Below are 21630 nucleotides of genomic sequence, written 5' to 3'. Positions count from 1 at the left end.
TTTTGTTTATATGATTATGGGATATGTTTTTCTATGATGACAGTGGATATATTATGTTTATTATTATTTAATGAATGAAAGTATGTTTTAAAATTGTGAAAAATTATTTGAAAATTTGGTTGTTACACCCAAGGTGATTCAACTTTGTTCCTTCTCCTTCAAGATCACCAAATATGCACACCAAAGATCAAGAATGCTCAAATAAGGAACTAGGGTTTGCTATGGTCGAGTGAAGTGATGGAGGCTGATGAGAGAAAAGAATTGCAGGCCATAAATATGTTTAAATAGGGTCCAAACCGTAAACATTAGGGTTTAGGATCCTATCATATACGCCCATCATACGATATATAGGTCCAACGTACGTGCCCCACGCCCACTAATTACAAAAGTGCCACTATGGGTCTTTTTGCAACTCTTCTCATACACAAGGGCTAAAATGCAATAAGCTTCATATTTTGAGTTAAAATTTGGAAATACCTCAACATCAGGATGTTACATATAAAATTTTGATATTTAAATTTTAAAAAATTATTTAGTTTTATCAAATTTTGAATATATTTCTTAAATATTACTTAAACTTTTCAAACCAAAATTAAATAACATTTGTTATCTAAGAATTAGCTATTCTAAAATAGTTAAACATATGAACAATATGACATTAATTAAATTCAATTAATTTTATTTAAAAGGAAAATACAAATATTTTATATGTTTAAAATGTTTGTATTTTAGAAATATCTAGGGAAGAATCATGCGTTGCAGGTATTGAAGTTGCGGGGTTCAGAGGGTATTTCATAGTCTTTTATAAAAAAGAGTAAATAGCAACAACATAGTCTTTTATAAAAAAGAATAAATAGCAACAAACTTTACAATGTTTTAAATATACTGACTCTAATTTTCCTAATGTTGCTTTAAGAAGATATAATGTTAAATGTTGGTAATTTTACAAATAAATGGTGCATCCTAGTACGACCAATCAAGGTCAACATCTTCAAATTGCACTATATTCGTTTCGATCTATGGTCACTTAGATTTAGATAATGACATAAAGTATTTCATATATGCTAAATCAGTGTCTTTATAGAAAATATGTTACATTCAAGGCATTTTTTAACCAATAACATTTACAAAAATGTATTTAACATAGTATCATTTAAGGGATAAGGTCGCCATAACTGCTTGAAAGTTTGACAGAATCCTAAAAACTCAAAAAAAAAATTGTTTTCTATCTAGTTTATCATAAAAAAAAACCCCAAATAGAAGTCATCATCTTTACATAACTCAAAAAGACAAATCTTTGTTTCTTAAAAAATACATGGGTTCGATTCAAGAACAATTTTTTGAGTCATCATATTTAAATCCCCTTCAAAACTTGTTAATGACGTTGATCTCATCATCATCTTTGAAGCCCCTTTAGAACCCCCTTTCATGAATTGCCGAATTTGGATGTTTTGAATATGTAAGTTGTTGTTCAAGAAATATGATTCTTTCTTGCATTTCTTTATGAATTCTATAAATAAAAAATTACATGTCTTTGTTTTATGAATTATAAATAGAAATACCTTGTTTTGTAATTTTTTTAGTAGGTTGAGGTTGTCTGCTAATATGCTCTGCAATCATAGAAGATGTTTTGGAAAAAATTATTAACAGATCATGTCATCATTTGGTTAAAATATGAATACTAACCTCAAAATCAAAACCCTTTTCATCACACTGTGTCATTGATTTCATAGTCGACTGTTTAAGGAAAAAGGAAATGTTGATAAATTAGATAATGTATAGATTGTTGATAATAAGAATAAAAGAAAAAATAAAGAGAGGAAAAAGTGCACATGTTGTATATCTATCAGTCAATGATGTATTAGAAATTGAAGCTTTATTGCTTTCAACAATCTGTCTCTCCAAAGCCGTCATTTGCCTTCTTTTTTCTTCTATTTGACACTCCAGTTCATTTATCTAATTATCACCATATGTTTTTAAGTATCTAAAAAGATATGAATATGAATATATAATAATATATTAATAATTTAAAAGCTTTACTTGAGTTTTTGACCTTTCATCATCATTTGTAGATTGCTGCACTAATTCTTTGATGGTACTTGCATTGAATGCAATCTCTCCTGCAACCATCTTGAAAGTCCACACTATGGTCAAAGAGAAAGTCAAAGGCTACTTTACATAAACGACTAATGACTTCACCTGGTTGACTTGACTAAGTAATAGAATTTTCAAAAATTAAGTCACTATGCAAGAGCAGAGAACCATTCTGAAATAAGCAGCTTCAACTAAAAGATGGATCAAAAATATATAAAAAGAATGTAGGGTTTTGAGTTGGAAAAAAGGAAATTGGAAAAGCATTTGAGATTTTGAAGAACTGACCTTTTCATAAGCTTCTTATCCAACCTTTTCCTTATTCATCGATGTTCTCAGGATTATCATCATCTTGAAACCATTAACCTGGAACCATAAACTTCAGATTGTAAAGATCGAGTGTGAACATCATCAAGATCTAAAAAATTTCCCATTCAAACACACTATCAAACCATCATAATAGAGCAAAAAAGAGTAATACTCAATTCATAGTCATGTAAAAAGGGTATTTTTGTTAAAGAGAAACCATAACAGCGATGTTGCCTTCAATTAGGGCATGATTGTAGACCCAAATGCAATCGATTGGGTATCCAGGTCCTCAAAGAGACATGAACAGTAGATTAGAAAGATCTGATGTTCGAAGGCCAAGAAATTCAAACAAAAAATCAAACACCCAAAAGACAATCAGAAACAAAAACTGACATTTATAGGTAAAATAGAAAGATGAAAGGGAAAAAAGTTTAGGGTTTACCTGGAAGAAAATGAAGAGGAGAGAGGAAAACCAGAGGAAACCCGACGCCAAAGAACCAATAGTCGGTGGCCGGTGGATAGCATTGAGAAGAAATCCAAATCATAAAAATCCACCTGATTTTTCCAATACAACGGTGGAGGCGTTGAGAAGACTGGGAAGGGAGATTTAAGCACAAGGTAAGAGAAGCGGTGGGAAGAAGCACTAATTCTTGGAAGAGCCGATGACACCAATAGCAATATAATTGGCTTATGTAGTCGGGGAAGCGGTGGTTCTGCTGATAGCACCACGTGGAAAGGACATTGAAAAATTAACCAAAATTAATAAAGCAAGAAAAGGAAAAAAAAAAATTTCAACCAATGACATCCAAGTCTTGTTCACCAATCACTTCTAAATTAGTATTAATATCATATTTTTTATAAAATAAATATATTTGTATAATAACTTATACAAATATATTTATATTTTATATGTTTAAAAGTTTATATTTTTGTTTCGGAAATAATAACTTATACAACTATATTTATTTTTATAAAAAGTATGATACATAATTATTTCTGAAACACAAACCTTTTAAACATATAAAATATATTTTTTTCCTTTAAAAAAAATTAATGCATGATAATAATGTCACCACATAGTGACTATGATCGCCTCCATAACTGCTTTACGAGCCATGAATGTATACAACAAATCCAAAAAAACCATGTAACTCACGGATAAGAATAAGATTATATAAGTCTATATCACATCAACGACTTATTTTGAGAAAAATTTGTGACATCACTTAACATTTGATGAGCACATGTCGAATATCTTTCTATAGAGTTGTTAAAGATCGGGCATAAAGAACAAGGAACGACAATACCGCAACTAGACAAGTTTTTTTTTGTAGGAAAATTGTCCAAGGCAGTTCTCTGTTGAAATATATTAACCTTACTAAGAAGGATTTTATTTCATTCGGTCTTATAGGGAGTGATGTCATTTCGTGTTCATCAATACGAATTCGAGAACCTTTAATAACATATTGCAGACTATTATTAAGATTTATAATCTTAAGGGTTTTTTAACAAAATATTTGTAAACTTAAGGGCTTTTTTGCAAATAATATTTTATAATAATCTAGAAACCTGCTATTACACGTATAGATGGCAAAACCGACAAAAAATGACAAACTTGTGATATAAACCAACCAAAAATCCATTGAAGGGTAAAACCGATATTTTCAGCCAAACTTAAAGTTTTTTATGGTATTATCAGAATTTCCAACTAGAGGTTAAATAAAATAATCAAACTTCAAAATAACAAATTATCCCTTAGCTCAATCGATAAGACCTTTTATCTTAACCACTTGGGTTGTGGTGACTTGGTAAGGCATGTGGAAGATATGGTGGATAACCTATTGACCCATGTTCAAATCCTGGCACTACTCAGCCCTTGTGGCCATGGAGGTTCGCCTGCAGTGACTCCAGGGCATGAGGCAAAGTCTCATGTTTGCAGCGGGGGATTAGTCGGTGCGCGTAAGCTGGCCTGGAAACCCTCGTTAGGGAAGTTCCCTTTCCAAAAAAAAAAGACCTTTTATCTTTTGATGATGGTCAAATGTCATTTCAATCAAACTGATATATAAGATTGTAGCTTTTATTTGTTATGTGAGTGTTTGACTAAGGTAACTAAAAGATTTTGGGATATGTTAAATTAAAAAAGATGACAAATGTTTAAAAGGGATAAATATATGTAACTATATTTTTAAAGGGAAATTGTGGAAATTGATTCTAAAAGTTCAGTAGTTTTTTTTAAATGTTACATGACATATGTTTTGGATTTAAAATGTTTTGTTTAAACTAAAAACTAAATATTTGTACTGTCAAACAAAGCTCTGAAACGCTCACTACCAAGCACATCCTTAGTATTTAGGTGTGACGGTCACGTAGTGACCGAAAATAGCTCCAAAATTAAATTTTATTTTGAAAATAATAGCAACTAGGAATAAAATTACCAGGGCTGACCTCAAGATTTTGAAGACCCATTACATTTTGGTAAAAAGAATATGCCCTAAAACTTTAAAGATAAAAAGTTGAAAGCTAATTTCATTTAACCTATTTAACCCATAGTTATTGATATTTGATGTAAGTATTCAATAGTTCATGTGGTGTTTTTTAAATTCATGTAACAAAGGATAAATAATCACATATTTTTTGTTCATCGAATAAAGAGTTGTTAACACCATTAATATTTTGACCATTTAGTTTCTCGTGAAAAAGCTTGAGCATATAAAATTACTCAATAATTTCATATACATGAGAAACCACTAGAAATTATGTTTTTTCATTCTTAATTGCAATATACATAAGTTCATATATCATTCAAAAAAGTACACATAAAAAAACTTGATTTATTTAAAACCTGTAAAAATCATAAACTACAAGAACCATAATAAGACCTTCTAATACTAGAAATCGTTTGATTCTAAGACCTTCTAAAACCTGTAAAAATCAAAAATTAAATACTACATTAGAATGATAACGAAATATCTTATCATATATGAATCAGAATTAAAGAAAATATAAAATTCCTTATACCTTAGGATTTTTCAAAAATTCAAACTGAATTGAAACTTCTGAAATATGTTTTGCTTCTGATTTTCGGAAACTCAGAGAATCATAGATCTAGTAGGATATTGTGGCTTATGATTCAGTGAAATGCTTCTGATTTTAGAGAATGAAAAAAAAAAAGATGAAAGAAACTCAAAGTTTTTGATTTTCGAAATCAAAACCTCAAGAAAGTTGGAGTAAATTTGTTGTTCAATGCCTTTGATTTCAATGATAACAATTTAGATTTTGAAGAAGAAAGAAATAACAACAAAAACATAAGAACCCAAATCTGATTTTAAACCAAAAAAATAGAATTGTTACTTGCTTATGTCAAGGATTGAAAGTAAGTAGTAACATTAACTTGACATGATCTTGGTCTAATTCGGACATAGGGAAAATATGGGCCCTTATGTTTTAGTGGGCATTCACAATCACTCGACCAAATGCACTCAACTCATAGACCAAATGCACTGAAAGTATCACATCATGTTTTTTACAATGCATATTATATTATTATTTTTTTTCCTATAATATATTTTACTCTCCCATTAAACTCACCGTTATAGATGTTTTTAGCCGCTGTGAAAATAAAAATAATGGTTTTTTTAATATTACACAAAATATAAACCAAAATAGAACAAAACTTAATTCACTCGGTAACTTTAAAAGTTGTTTTTGATGTTTTCCAATCATACGTAGGGTCTCACTGCACATGTCTTTATAAACTTATATATATATTTTTTCCATTATTTGTCGTTTTCCTGTTTTTAATATATATATTTTTTTGCATTTTATATAAAAATGAAAAATAATGTTATGACGGATTTTGGCAAGTGCTGGAGTTATTATAGAGTCCTGCCACGATCTTATGATCGGATCCACATGCAAAAAACAAATTAAATCAATAAAAATCAAAAAGATCAAAATTTTGAAGCAAAGCGAATTTGACATATGTTAAAATTAAATATCGTTGGTTAGTTATAAGACCACATATTTATTATTTCTTTGTTAAGTATCACACCACAATTTATTATTTTTTTTCGTGTAATATTTGCTTTCCCAGATTTCTACTAATATTATAAAATCTGTTGTTCAAAGAATAAAACGAAGCAGAACACACGTAAAATAAACACAACTAAAAATGACCAAAATTCTAAATCAATTAAAAATATTTTTTCAACATTTTTAGATACAAAATCACTAATGGTAATATAAAAAAACAACGAACGAATACAAAATCACCTTATAGATAAAATTGTTTGAGTTGTTTATTTTTTACATTTTTTCAAAAATCACTAATGAAAAAGTGCAGACCCAATTTGTCATTCAATGTAATAACTAATAAAATGAGAAATTACAAACAAATAGTAATTGACAAACCACTCGATCACAAACTATAAAATAATACACACTAGAAAAGGGCCGCTTTTGCACTATGCCATAGAAGTTGAAAATCGGCAAACTTTAAAAGATGTGTTGAAAGTATAAATCGTCACAAATAGATGAGAAAGCCGACAACCTCTAAAATTAGATGTCAAAAGTGTACAACCGAAAAAAAGAACACTGATAGAGAAAAACCAAAAATGTTGTGGCTATAGTGTGAAAGCTGTCAAAGTTGGGAAAATATGATGGCGAAAGTCTAAGGAAGGTTTTTTGTGTTTTTATGTCAAAATATAAAAGTTTTGACTACAAGGTTGAAAAGTGTCAAAGTCACTAAAAATTTGTTGTAAAAACATCAAAATATAAAACTTTAGACTGTAAGGACGAAAAGTGTCAAAGTCTAAAGATTTGTCGCAAAAACCTAAATACACAAAAACTAAATCAAAACTTAAAAATATAAAAGTTTTACTTCGAGGATGAAAAATGTCAAATTCAGAAAACAATTGTGGCAAAAACCTAAAGCCAAAAAAATTATTATTCCTAAGGTCCTTTTGATCTAATATATACTAGAAGGTAATCCGCGCTTCGCGGCGGTTCAAATATTTTTTTTTCATTGTTACATGTTGTGGTGTTTCTTTGATTTTTTTTCTTGTTTGTAGTTTCTATCTTGTGTGTATAATGTTATGAAAAAAGTAGGGTCGTGTAGTAGATTATCCAAGATAGCGGGACGAAAAATATCAACTCCACAAACTAATGTGGTAAAAACTTGAAGTGTCATATTTGGTAAATGTCATTGACCAAAAATGACAAATTCTTGAAACCTTTATGGCTAAAACTGTCAAACTCCAATCTAGAGACAAAAACTGTCAAACCCCAAAATTATTGTGGCTAAAACCTAAAGGGTCTAAACTTTGGACTAAAATTGTCAACATTTAAAACTATTGTGGCCAAAAACTAAAGTCTCTAAAGTTAACTATTCCTAAGAATGTTGTGGATTAATATAGTATATTAATAAAACAATAAAAAATATATTTTAATAGAGTTTTGGTCAATTTGCGTAATTTAGGTATTAAAGAAATTATTTCACAATTTATAGTGGTACATTTTCACTTATGTGAGAAGTCATCATACAATTTCACCATAAAAAATAAAATCAATTTCAAATAAACATTAAAACAAAATAAATGACATTTTCAATTATAAACAATTCATAACCAAATATATGATGTTTGTGGCCTATGAAATTACTTTTCTTAAACGAAAATCACTAATCACATAATATATCTTGACGAAATTCTAAAAATGATCATTATAGTTTTTCATATTATGTGGCTATGGTCCTAACCTTTGAAAGCGACAAATTTTATCATTTTTAACAACTTTTGCTGTGGTTTGGTCAATCTTCCTTTAACTTTGAGTTGTTAACTTTTTTTGAAATGATTGTTATTTTTACAACGAAACTACAATATATATATATATATATATATATATATATATATATATATATATATATATATATATATATATATATATTAATTTTCTTGAATTATTATATATTAATAAATGTTATTTTTAATATACAATATTTATATATTAATAAACATTATTTTATAATATTATTAATTTCTTTTTATTAAACTTTTAATTTTTTTTGTTATTTGATTTTTAATTGGATTATTATATATGAATAAATGTTTTTTTAATGTATAATATTTATTTATAATAAATACTATTTTTTATATTATTAATTTATTTTAGATAATTTTTTTATTGGAGTAATTCTTTTTTATTAGATTATTATATATTAAAAAATATTATGTTTAATATATAATATTTATATCCTAATAAATATTATATTATTGGATTATTAATTTCTTTTGTTAATTTTTAAAATTTTTTTTTTATGGAACAATTCTTTTTTGTTCGATTATTACTTTTAATTTATTATTTATTTATATAATAAATATTATTTTATTGGATTATTAAATTATTAGTTTATTTTTAATGTATACTATTAATTTTTTTTAATTTTATTAGTTTCACCACAAAGTCATTAGAATACACAAAAGTGTTGCCTCTCATCATCGAAAATCATAGGGATCACTGCAAAACATCTTCATCGGAGGTCGGATATAAACTCACCAACTTTTTCCAACCAACGATGACGATAATCACTTGCGATAGCACCACTACCATCACCTGATCACCACAACTTTTAATGTTTGTAGGAGTTTGTTGCACATTGTGTAGGATATGGAGGATTCCAGGGGGTTGTGAAAAGGTTTTTGTAGGTGACTATCGGTGATATTGGGTGGAAAAAGTTAGTAGGGGTTTACGTCGAACCTCCGATGAAGGTATTTGTGGTGATCCTAACGATTTTGGTTGATGAGAGGCAGCGTTTTTGCGTATTCTGATAACTTTGTGATGAAACTAATAAAATTAAAAAGAATTAATGTCATACAATAAAAAGAAATTAATAATACATTAAATAATATTTACTATATAAAGAAAATAATAAATTAAAAGTAGCATTCCAATAAAAAAGAATTAATCCAAAAAAAAAATTAAAAATTTTAACTACAAGAAGTTACAGAAACTAATAACCCAATAATATATTATTTATTAATATATAGTAATCCAATAAAAAAGAATTACTCCAATAAACAAAATTAACTAAAATAAATTTATAATCCAATATAATAATATTTATTAATATATAATATTATATATCAAAAATAATATTTATTCATATATAATAATCCAATTAAAATATCCGATAACAAAGAAATTAAAAAAAAATTAACTAAAAGAAATTAATAATCTAATAAAACAATATTTATTAATACATAAATAGTATATATTAAAAATAACGTTTATTAATATATAATAATTTAATAAAAATAAAAATAGGATATGTAGAAATTGTCGATGTAGTTTGGTTGTAGAAATGGTCACTGAGGGTAAAATAGTCATTTTAAAAAAGTTATCAGCCAAGCTGTTAAAGTTAACGGATGAGGAACCAAAACTATAACAAAACATGTTGAAAAAGACCAAAGACAAAATTGCAAGAATGGTTCTTGTGGTATGTCAAAACTAGCAACTTTGGTCCGAAATGGGTTTGGTTCGCAAGGATGGTCCAATAGTTTCGTTTTATTGCGAGTTTAGTCCAAAAATTATAAAAAATTTTATAATGACGGATTTGCCCTTGGTATTTTCCCTTTTTTTAATTTTTTATTATAGAAATAAAAAAAAAGAAAAAAAGAAAATCTCTTTCTCTCTCTCTCTCTCTCTCTCTCTCTCTATACAAAAAAAATACATCTTATTCATTCTGAGAAGAAGGTTTCGGTAAAGAGGGCGAATGAGGCTTCTCGTGAAGATGTTTCCGGTGAAGATGCTTCCGGTGAAGGTGCTTCCGGTGAAGAGGGTTCCGTCAACCGAGGCTTTTGGCGGATTATCGTCATCGCTGCTATCCTTCTTCCCAAACGCTAATGGTTGTGGGGGTTTTCAGGTCTGGTTCAATGTTGTTTTATCATGGCGGCAAGATTAGGGTTTCGTTGGTTCGTGCTTATTTTCCTTTGACTTATACAATCGCGGCTAGATTAGGTTTTAGGGTAGCGGTTGTAATAGGGTTCTTATACCTTAATTTTTGCGAAGCCTGAGGTGTAACTGCCACCGTCACCTCCATACAGGCGCTGATTCCGTGTATGTGGTGTCTTTGGCTCCAGTGACGTTTCAGGCGATGTTGAAGCCAAAACGGAAACGAGAAGGGTTTTTTTGGAGGTGCAATTCTACTGAAACAGGATCAGGTGCAGCTCTGCTTGTAATCATCTCATGTATTCCACTCTCCAATTAATTGTTCTTATTACAAATCTGATTGTTCTTGTGGGTTTAAAAATCTAGTTGTTCTTGTTTTTGAAGTTGCAAATCAGGAAAAAAATATGTTTGAATTCATCATACGGTGGTGGTAGTTCTTGTGTTTCATTTTGAAATTGTAGATGCAGATTTATATGATGGTGGTGGAAAAAATATGTTTGAATTCATCGGATGGTGTTGGAGGTGATCGGCGGTCACAGTGGCAATGGCTATTGTTGGTGAGCAATAGTGGTGGTAGCGGTAGTGCCCGTGACAGACGGTGGTGGTGATAACATATCAATAGTTGTATGCTAAAGAGGGTGGAGGGGTGGGGTAGGGATAGTGGTAGTATTGTTTTGGTTTAATTATGTAAATTGTAAAATGTATTTATATAAATTAAAAAAAAACAAAAGTAAGGGCAAAATGGTCGTTATAAAAAAGTTTAAATTGACTTGGACCAAATCCGCAACAAAAATGAAAAGTTTGGACTAAACTTGCAACAAAATGAAACTATTGGACCATCTTTGCAAGCCAAACCCATTTTGGACCAAAGTTGCTAGTTTTGACATACCACAGGGACCATTCTTGCAATTTTGTCAAGACCAAATCTACAACTTTTCAAATGTTTGCACCTTAGCCACATAAAATGAGAAACCATAGGGACCATTTTTGCAATTTTGTCATATAACTATGTAAAATCAAGTAAAAATTTTAATACCTTATGAAAGATAGATCATGCACATTTTCCCATGTCATACACCATTTGGGTTGAGCCTCATTGTGATGGGGTTTGAGCATAACAACATTCCTATGTGATCATGCAACCCTAATTGTTTTGGATCTAAACTTTTTTGTAATGAACCAATTTTCGAAATAAAATTTTTATTTTTAATTAATCAAAACATTCCTATAAAATATGAAATATCAATGACAATTGTTTTCAAAATCCATAACATCAACATTTTATTTCAAATATCAGAGTGTCCCCATATAAAATGTTGGAGAGTGCACGTCGTGCCATCAAACCTTGCCCTTGCCCTTAGGCTCAAAAGTACCTAAAAAACCAACAAACTGTAAGCTAATGCTTAGTGAGTTCCCCAGAACATACCCCACACAATCCACATAATAACATAATCCATATTATCTATATAAGCTACATAAACCGCATAAGTCATATCAATCCCATAAGCAACATAAGCCATGAAAATAAACATATAAGGATGCCCTAGAAACCTCCAGGGTCTTAATCCAGTTGTCATGGGAACCTCCACATGGTCTTTGCCCAATGTCTCGGGAACCCCCCCCCCCCTGAGGACTTTGACTAGAGATGCCAAGGAAACCCTCCAAGGTCTTATACCCTAGTGCCTCGGGAACCCCACGAGGTCTTTACTTAGGATGCCTTGGAAACCCTCCAAGGTCTTACACCCAAGTGCCTCGGGAACCCCCTGAGGTCGTTCATACAAGTACCATAAAATAAATAGCATACCATATAACATGTAACCAACTAATATAATACATATCATTACATCACTAGTATATCACATATCACAAAATGGGCCAGCCTTGGTGCCTTCGCCATTGGTATGATGAGGAGACTCACCTATGTCTACTGAATTTGAAAGTTGCTCTCCTAATAGTCCATGACCACTCGTGCTGAACAATAATACCATTAACCTAAGGTTAGGGTTGAATATAATCCAATTAAAGAACCCAAGCCCCAAGTCCTTCTATAATGGCCCAAAAGACTTCCTTTGCTAAAGGGACCAAAGTCCATGTCCAAAATCATTAATGGGCCTCATGGCCCAATAAAGTCCAACCATAGAAACCATCGTCCAAAACAAATAAATTGGACCACTAACTCAAAACATGAACAGGCCCAATGACTGTTTAAGGTCCAAAGGGCTTACAAGCCCAAACCCATCTGAGTGCGTACGCCTTGCGTACCACCCTGGTACGCGCAACGTACTGAGTCTCTAAGCTATACGCTCTGCGTAAACTAAATTACGCCCAACGTATAAACAAATTAAGCACCTACTTCCATTAAGTGCTTAATACTTGATGTTCTAACGTCCAATATCAGATCTGAGTTCATTAAGACGTCTTAGGGCATAAAGTTGGCAACTTTATGCCCTTGCATGCTATATGAGACTTCAAAACTTCATTCTTCACATTAGGGCTTCATATAAAGCTTCAAACTCATGCATGCAATCTAGATATTCTTCAAGCTAGCACCTTTATGCATCTAGCATGCTCACAAAGCTCGGATCTAACCATTTTAGTCTATGGAGTTGCTCAACTCTCAAGAGAAGGTCCAAAAACCAACTAAAGGGACAATGTAGAAAATCCTAGCTAGATCTAATGAATAAGATGGAAAGATCAAGACTTTATACCTTCAGAAGCTCTTCAAGGTGATCTAGATGCAAGTTCTTGGAACACAATGCCACTCCAAGCTTACTCACTAACTTCTTCTTCTCAAATAAGCTCCAAAATAGCCACCAACACACTTCTGTGCTCCAAAATCATACCCTCAAAGGAAAACTGAGGTAAAGGGACAAAATGAGGCTCAAGACGCGGATTAGGGTTTAGTCCCAATGACATAAGGATGCTGAAATAGGTGTCAAATCCGAAAATTAGGGTTTTGGTCCTCTGTCGCGTACGTCCCACGTACCTGTATGTACGCCCCGCATACATAATACTCCTCCGCTATCCTTCCTCCATAGTATGCTAAGTGTACCCTTAGGTACACCCAATATACAAAAAGGGACCATTTTTGCTAATTAATTCATATAAAATGGTTAAAAAGGTTTACCTTATTTGGAGTGTTACAACTCTCCCCACTTGAACTAGACTTCACCCTCGATGTCCGTAGACGCAAAGAGATCCGGGTGATGCTCTCGCATCTCATCTTCCGGCTCCTATGTCCATTCGGAGCCCCTTCGGTGCTACCATTGCACCTTCACCAGATTCACCTTCTTGTTACGAAGAACCTTAGTCTTCTTATCCAAAACTGTGATGGGTCTCTCAATGTAGTTCATGTTATCATCAACCTGAATATCGTCCAACGAAATAACTGCAACCTCATCAGTGACACACTTCCGAAGCTGAGACACATGGAAGGTGTTGTGAATCTGGCTAAGTTCGTCCGATAGATCCAAACGGTAAGCCACCTTGCCCACCCGAGCAGAAACCCTGAACGGACCAATATATCGGGGCCCTAACTTTCCCCTCTTCCGAAACCTGATGACTCTCTTCTATGGCGAAACTTTCAACAACACAAAGTCCAACACCTGAAACTCAAGATCCGATCGACGCCGATCAGCGTAGCTTTTCTGACGGTTCTGTGCGACTCGTAGCCGTTCGCGTACCTGCTGAATCAACTCGGTGGTCTTGAGCTCCACCTCAGTGCTTCCCATAAATCGGTTTCCAATCGCACCCCAACAAAATGGGGTCCTACGCCTCCAACCATACAACATCTCAAATGGGGGTCGGTCAATACTAGCATTATAACTATTGTTATATGAAAACTCTGCTAGTGGGAGGTATGTATCCCAACTCCCTCCGAAGTCCAGTACACATTCCCGAAGCATATCCTCCAGTGTCTGGATCGTCCTCTCACTCTGGCCATCTGTCTGGGGGTGATATGCAATGCTAAAGTGTAACTGTGTGCCCAATTCCTCATGGAACTTCCTCCAAAATCTGGATGTAAACCGAACATCCCAGTCCGAAACCACTGACACCGGCACCCCGTGCCTAACCACCACCTCTCGCACATAAATATCTTCTAATTTCTCAGCAGAGATGCTCTCAGAGATTAGGATAAAATGGGAACTCTTCGTCAATCTATACACAATAAACCATATGGTATCCACACCCGTCGCCGTCCTTGGTAACTTCGTGATGAAGTCTACAGTGATCTCTTCCTACTTCCACATAGGAATGGTTAGCGGCTGAATCTTGACATGAGGCCACTGATGTTCGGCCTTGACCTTCCTGTAGGTCAAGCACCGCTCTACGAACCAGGCGATCTTCTGCTTCATGCAGGGCCACTAGTAGCTCAGCTTCAGATCTCTATACATTTTTGTAGCTCCTAGATGTATAGAGAACTTGGAATTATGTGCCTCCTCCAATATCTTCTGTCTCACTCCCCCAGTCACCGGTACCCACACGCCCGACCACACTGTGTTAAGAGTCCCTGACCATCCCATACAAATAAGGGAAACTGACCCCAAATCTGCTCTATCTTCTAGTTTTCTTTCTTCAAACCCTCCACTTGAGCCTTATTGACCATATGTAACAGTGGAGAGACCACCGTCATCCTCAAACAAAATTTTCTGATCGGGGAACCCCCTTTTTACGGCTCAAAGCATCGGCAACCACGTTAGCCTTCCCTGGATGGTATAAGATCTCGCAGTCATAATCTTTCAGTACATCCAACCACCTCCTCTGTCGCATGTTGATGTTCTGCTGATCCATCAAATACTTCAAACTCTTGTGGTCAGTATAAATGTTGCATCACACTCCATACAAATAATGCCTCTAGATTTTGAGGGCAAACACCACACCCTAAATTCCAGGTCATGAGTGGGGTAGTTCATCTTGTGAGGCTTCAACTGCCTCGATGCATACATGATTACATGCCCCCTCTGCATCGGAACAACGCCTAACCCTGTGATAGACACATCACAATACACCACCATATCATCCAACCCATCGGGCAACGCTAAAATCGTGGCCTCACATAACCTCTGTCTCAAGGTCTCAAAAGCCAGCCGTTGATTCGGGCCCCACCGAAAAGTCACATGCTTCTTGGTCAAATGAGTCAAAGGTACGAATATCTTGGAGAAATCCTGGATAAATCTACGGTAGTACCCTGCTAAACCCAAGAAGCTACGTATCTCTGATGCATTCTTCAGCACTTCCCACCACACCACTTCCTCAATATTGGTTGGATCAACCATAATACTCTATTGGTTGATGATGTGCCCTAAAAACTGCACCTCTCGCAACCAGAAATCACACTTCGAGAACTTGGCATAAAGCCTTTCCGTCCTCAGCATCTCTTATACCTCCCTTAGATGCTGCTCGTACTGCTCCTTGGTCTTAGAATAGACCAATATTGTTGAAAAATGTGTCTAAGCCCATAACTATTATTGGTATGTACTTGACCCGATAGTAGCATGGTCCATTTGGGTTGCATTCATCAAAGCAATATGTTAGGAAGGATATTTGAGTAAGAGGTTAATTATGATTTATTAATACTCCCTCCATCCCAATATTATTGTCCACAGACAAAAAACACACAGATTTAGAAAAGCATTAATTACCACTAACTTTATATAATAAAATGACATTTTTGTCCTTACTTTGCATTTAATGTTCCATTAAATGTTTAGTTGGTTAAGTAATAATGAGAGGGTATTTTGGTAAAAATATTATTTATTTTTAGAAGTGGACTATTATTTTGGGACATACCAATAAAGAAAGATGGACTATAATTTTGGGACGGAGGGAGTATATTATAAGTATAATATATTAATTGAGGAATCATATTATTTAATTAGTATTGGTCAAAAATTAATTTAAGAACTAATTTAGTGATCAAAAGAGACTAATTAAGATGACACATATGAATTGGGCTAAAGATCCATGGTTTGATTTGTGATGGGCTTATGGATTAATTCATGAAGTATTTATCCAAATCAAATGGATGGGTCATGGTAATGTGTATGGATTAGGGTTACACATGACCCTTGATATTCTACACATACACATACACACACACACACACACACACATATATATATATATATATATATATATATATATATATATATATATATATATAGATAGATAGATAGATAGATAAGCTTAAAATCGGTTACACCTTGCACTCCAAGAAGTAGAATCCGATTTTAAAGTCTCCATAACCTCTCTATATTCCTCCTAATTGTTCTTGGTGTTTTGTGATTCCATTTGAGGCATCACACTATTGGTGCTAAGCTTTCTTGAGGCCAAGTTATTCAAGCTACTACACAAGGTAATACTCTAACTAGTTTTTATGATTCAAATATCACCTTGCATGCTAGTTTAGGCTTCATGCTTTGGAAAATGTTTATTGCATGTATAATTAGAGAAAACCTAGATCCAAAGCATGAGGGTTGTATGTGCACCATAAGAATGTTAGAGTACATAAAACCCAACAGTGGTATTAGAGCCTAGGATGTTTTCTATTGTATTGATACAACTGTGTAATTCTCAAAGCTGAAAAACTGCAAAATTGGATTCTGCCAGGCTTACTCGACGAGTCCATATATGAACTCGACGAGTAGGTGCCTTATGATGATGAACTCATCGAGTTCATCACTGCACTCGACGAGTTGGACTGTTTGTGAGCAGAATTTTTGAGTTTTTGGCCTGTTTTGGATTAAGAACATTACCACAAACTGTTTTGATTCATAAAATTCAATTTTAATGATATGGTAATGTTAATCCCCATCCAATAACATGATGTTTGTCAAATTCTAAGATAACTACTTGATTTTTGGTAAATACTAGTTATTTGTAAAATTTGAAGTTATCATGTAACATGAACAAATTAGGTCAAGTTAGTAAACAATCATCCTATCATAATTGGATTAGTTAATTTGATCTATATGTGTTCTTGAAAATGTTCCATAATTTGTCCTCGACTTATGGAACATGAAAAGTCCCTATTTATGAAACCATTAACTAATGTAAGTTATAGAATTCTAAGAGTCTTGGAAGGTTTCATAACTTGTACATAAGATTGGAATTGGAAAGGTCTCATTCATGGAACATAAAAGTTCATAAATCATGAATTTCAAAAGTCTTGACAAGTTACAAAACTTGCCCTCAAGTTTTGGAACTTGAAAAGTTACATTAATGAAACTTTAATTCCAAACCCTAGAGTTTTAAAAGTTTAAAATGAAACCCTATACTATTATAATATTAAAGGTTAATACTTATATATATATATATATATATATATATATATATATATATATATATATATATATATATATATATATATATATATATGTATGTATGTATAAGACAAGTCAGTCTTACCGTTAGTAGGCCTCATTCACGAAGCTAGTCTATAAGGGGGTATAAGGGTAATGCCTATAAAATGGTGGTTTAATGGGTGTCCACTCTCACCCACCGCTTCCTTGACTGGTGGAGGGTCGTTAGCCGAATGGGTAGGATAGGACACTAATTCTCATTAATAAGTATAATGAAAATTATTAAAGTAACTAAAATTTTATAAATTCCAAATCTTAGTTACTTTAGGTAAAATGTGAAAATGGTGCTATTCCATGAAATTACACTTTGTACCTTGGTAAGTCGTTAGTGGAGCGTGTGTGATTAACCAGCACACTAATTTGGGAATGACAATGTGTGGCAAAGGGTAGCTTGGTGTTTATCATGGATCAATGGAGCGTGTGTAGTTAACAGACACATTGATTGGGTGATTTGTAACATCGAAAGTACCAAGCTAATTTGCATGGTTATTCACACCTTGTTTGTGATCCTCGGTATCCCAGTCATAAACTTGAAGGGCATAATCGAGATTTAAACATGCCATTGAAAAGTTCAATGAATCTCAAAAGAATATAGGAATTTTAATTCATTTAAAACCTAATCTTCGAATTCTTTTTTCATGGTGGAAATTGGTAAATCGTCATTCACCTACCTTCAAATATTTTGCAATTGGATTATGGCATCCCTCTTCCGAATTGTAAAATATTGTGTTGGGTCCTAGCCTTAATATCTTATTTTGGGTGTTATATTAAGGATCATTATCTAATATAAACTTTGTATTTCTTTTCAGATGTCTACTTCAAACAATGCTTCCAACCCAATCCCTTCCGGCTCTTTCTCCCTCATGAAATTATGTGGGAGGGTCATCTTCGATGGATCAAATTTCAATGATCGGATTCGAAACATAAGAATGACAATTCGTTATGAGGACAAAGAATATGTCCTTGATAAAGAGCTTAAGGAGATTGATGAATCCACTGCTACTCCTGAACAAATTGTTGAGTACAAAATTCATGAGAGGGACACGACCAAAGTGTCGTGTATAATGATCGCAACCATAACTGTTGAGCTCCAAAAGTCATACGAGGACTTTTGGCCTTATGAAATGCACCAGGATTTGATGGAAAGGTACCATCAAAGTTCTCGGCAAGAGAGGTATGAGATTATTGCCTCCATGATCACGACCAAAATGAAGGATGGAGAGTCCATCACGGCCCAATTGCAAAAGATGCAAAGGTTTGTGGACCGCTTGCTGAAGTTGAATGTCAACTTCAATGAAGAGTTGGCTATAGATATTATTCTACACTCTTTACCTCCTTGGTATGATCAGTTTCGTATGACTTATCATATGAACAAGGAGGAGGTCAATCTAAGCAAGCTTCAAGGTCTCTTGAGAACTGTTGAAAGCAGTTTGAAAGGAAAATCTGTTGTACCTATTCCTACTGCAATTGCCCCTATCCTAGCAATTGGACATGGAAAGGGAAAGAAGAGGAAGACTCCTTCCAAGAGTCATAAGGGAAAGTCCCATGTTGGATCCTCTTCTAGTGGAACCAAAGTTGGTTCTATCACACCCTCTTCAAATCCAAAGGAAGCAGAGTGCTTCCATTGCCATGAAAAGGGGCACTGGAGACAAAGCTACCCAAAATACTTGCAGGACATAATGGATGGGAAGATCAAACCCTCCTTTATAGGTATTTATACTATTCTATCTAATAACTCATTATATGCTAATTCTTGGGTCCTTGATACAGGATGTGGCTTATACATTTATTCTGATTTGTAGGGACTAAAAAGAAGTAAGGATCTGGAGCACGGGAAGATGAACTTATCATCGGGAATAGGGAAAAATCGCGTGTCACCAATATTGGAGTTTACTATTTATTACTTAGTAATGGTTTAAAATTAGATTTGAATAATTGTTGCTACTCGTCTGATATGGCGAGGAATATTATTTCCTTTCACAGTTTGTACGAACAAGGTTTTACCTTTTTTTTAATAATGAAATTGGTAGTATTATTGCTTATTATAATGGTGTATTTTGTTTTGAAGCATTGCCTTGAAATGGCATATATGAAACTGTGATGGTTGTAGATAACTTAGGAAATAATGTGTTGCATATTGATTCATCTAATGATTTGGATAAAGCATGCTTATGGCATTGTCGTCTTGGACATGTTAAAAAGAAGTGCATAGCTCAAATCCAAAAGGATGGAGTCTTGGAGTCATTTGACTTAAAGTCAGATGACACTTGAGAATATTGCTTACTTGGAAAGATGACAAAGTGACCTTTCCTTGGCACTTGTGCAAGGGGTGAGGGTCTATTGGATCTCATACACACAAATGTGTGTGGACCCTTAGAACTACCATAAGGGATGCTAACCGCTTCTATGTGAGTTTTACTGATGATTATAGTAGATATGGCTATGTCTACTTAATCAAGAATAAGTCAGAAACCTTTGAAAAGTTCAAAGAGTTTGAGCAAGAAGTGTAGAATCATTGGGCAGGAAGATAAAGATGCTTCAATCCGATCGTGGAGGAGAGTATCTTAGTATCGAGTTCCACGACTATCTTAAGGAATGTAGAATTGTTTCACAATTGCGCCACCTAGGACACAATAGCTTAATGGTGCAGCTGAGAGGCGCAATCGAACCTTGCAGGACATGGTACGTTCTATGATGAGTCGAGCTTCGTTACCTATCTCATTCTGGGGGTATGCCTTAGAGACTGATGCCATATCCTTAATCTAGTCCAAACTAAAAAGGTTTCCAAAACACCTCACGAGATGTGGATAGGGAAGGTTCCCTTGCTGACACACATCAAAGTTTGGGGTTGCGAGGCTTTTATGAGAAAAGAAACTCATGACAAGCTCGAACCTCGAAGTGAGCAATGTATTTTCATCGGCTTCCCACATAAATCCTTTGGATATCTCTTCTATAGACTGAGTGACAATGTTGTCTTCGTTTCAAGGAGAGGAGTCTTTCACAAGAGAGAACTCATATGCCAAGGGGACATTAGAGGCAAATTGACCTTGAAGAACTTCAAGAGTTAAGTGATGAAGGAACCTCAAACACTAGCACTCAACCCGAGCAGGAAAATCCTGTTGAACCAATTGACGAGTCCTTACCTCTGAGGCGTTCCGGTAGAGTTAGGCAGGCACCTGAGTTTTATGGTTTCCATATTACTTCTGAAGGTGATAAATGTATCAGTGATAACACATTGGTAAATTTGGATGAACCTAAAAACTATAAGGAAGCCATAGCAAACCCTGAGTCTGCTAAATGGAAAGAGGCAATGGACAGCGAGATTCAGTCCATGTATGACAATCAAGTTTGGAACTTGGTTGACAATGTACCAGGACATAAGACAGTCGGATGCAAATGGATCTTCAAGAAGAAGACCAACATGGGTGGGAAAGTACACACTTATAAGGCGCGATTGGTTGCGAAGGGCTTCACTCAAACTCTTCGAGTTGACTATGATGAGACCTTTTCACTAGTGGCCAAAATTAAATCTGTAAGAGTTATGCTGGCCATAGCTGCATTTCATTTACTCAAACTCCTGGAGTTGACTATGATGAGACCTTTTCACCAGTGGCCAAAATTAAATCTATAAGTGTGATGCTAGCCATAGTTGCATTTCATGATTATGAAATATGGCATATGGATGTCAAAACCGCTTTCCTTAATGGGAAGTTGGTTGGGGATGTTTACATGAATCTGCCAGAGGGTTTTTTCGATGCAAAGTACCCTAATAGAGTGTGTAAGCTTGAAAAATCCATCTATGGATTAAAACAAGCATCTCACAAATGGAATCTTTGTTTCGATGAGAAAGTCAAAGAGTTTGGTTTTTCGAGAAGTGAGGATGAGTCATGCGTGTATGTCAAAGCTAGTGGGAGTATAGTTAGCT

At 33.8% G+C, this 21630-nt stretch overlaps 1 long non-coding RNA gene across 13 annotated transcripts; it reads right to left on the bottom strand.

Annotated features, from left to right (window-relative positions):
* Positions 1–1133: 1133 nt before the first annotated feature.
* LOC111887684 (uncharacterized) lies at positions 1134–3171 on the bottom strand. 13 transcript variants are annotated; one of them, XR_008225014.1, is made up of 7 exons: positions 2843–3170; positions 2573–2721; positions 2380–2457; positions 2054–2285; positions 1833–1956; positions 1687–1737; positions 1134–1610 (listed from the first exon to the last, which is right to left on the bottom strand). It is a non-coding gene; the product is annotated as an uncharacterized LOC111887684 (long non-coding RNA). The 13 variants fall into 13 exon arrangements; XR_008225016.1 differs by having other exon boundaries at positions 2618–2721; positions 2843–3169; XR_008225017.1 differs by having other exon boundaries at positions 2624–2721; positions 2843–3169.
* Between the last annotated feature and the right edge of the window lie 18459 nt (positions 3172–21630).

This window comes from Lactuca sativa, chromosome 7 (assembly GCF_002870075.4).
Source record: "Lactuca sativa cultivar Salinas chromosome 7, Lsat_Salinas_v11, whole genome shotgun sequence".
Lineage (NCBI taxonomy): Eukaryota > Viridiplantae > Streptophyta > Magnoliopsida > Asterales > Asteraceae > Lactuca > Lactuca sativa.
Note: the sequence above shows the minus strand (reverse complement) of the source record. Positions and strands in the feature narration are given on the sequence as shown.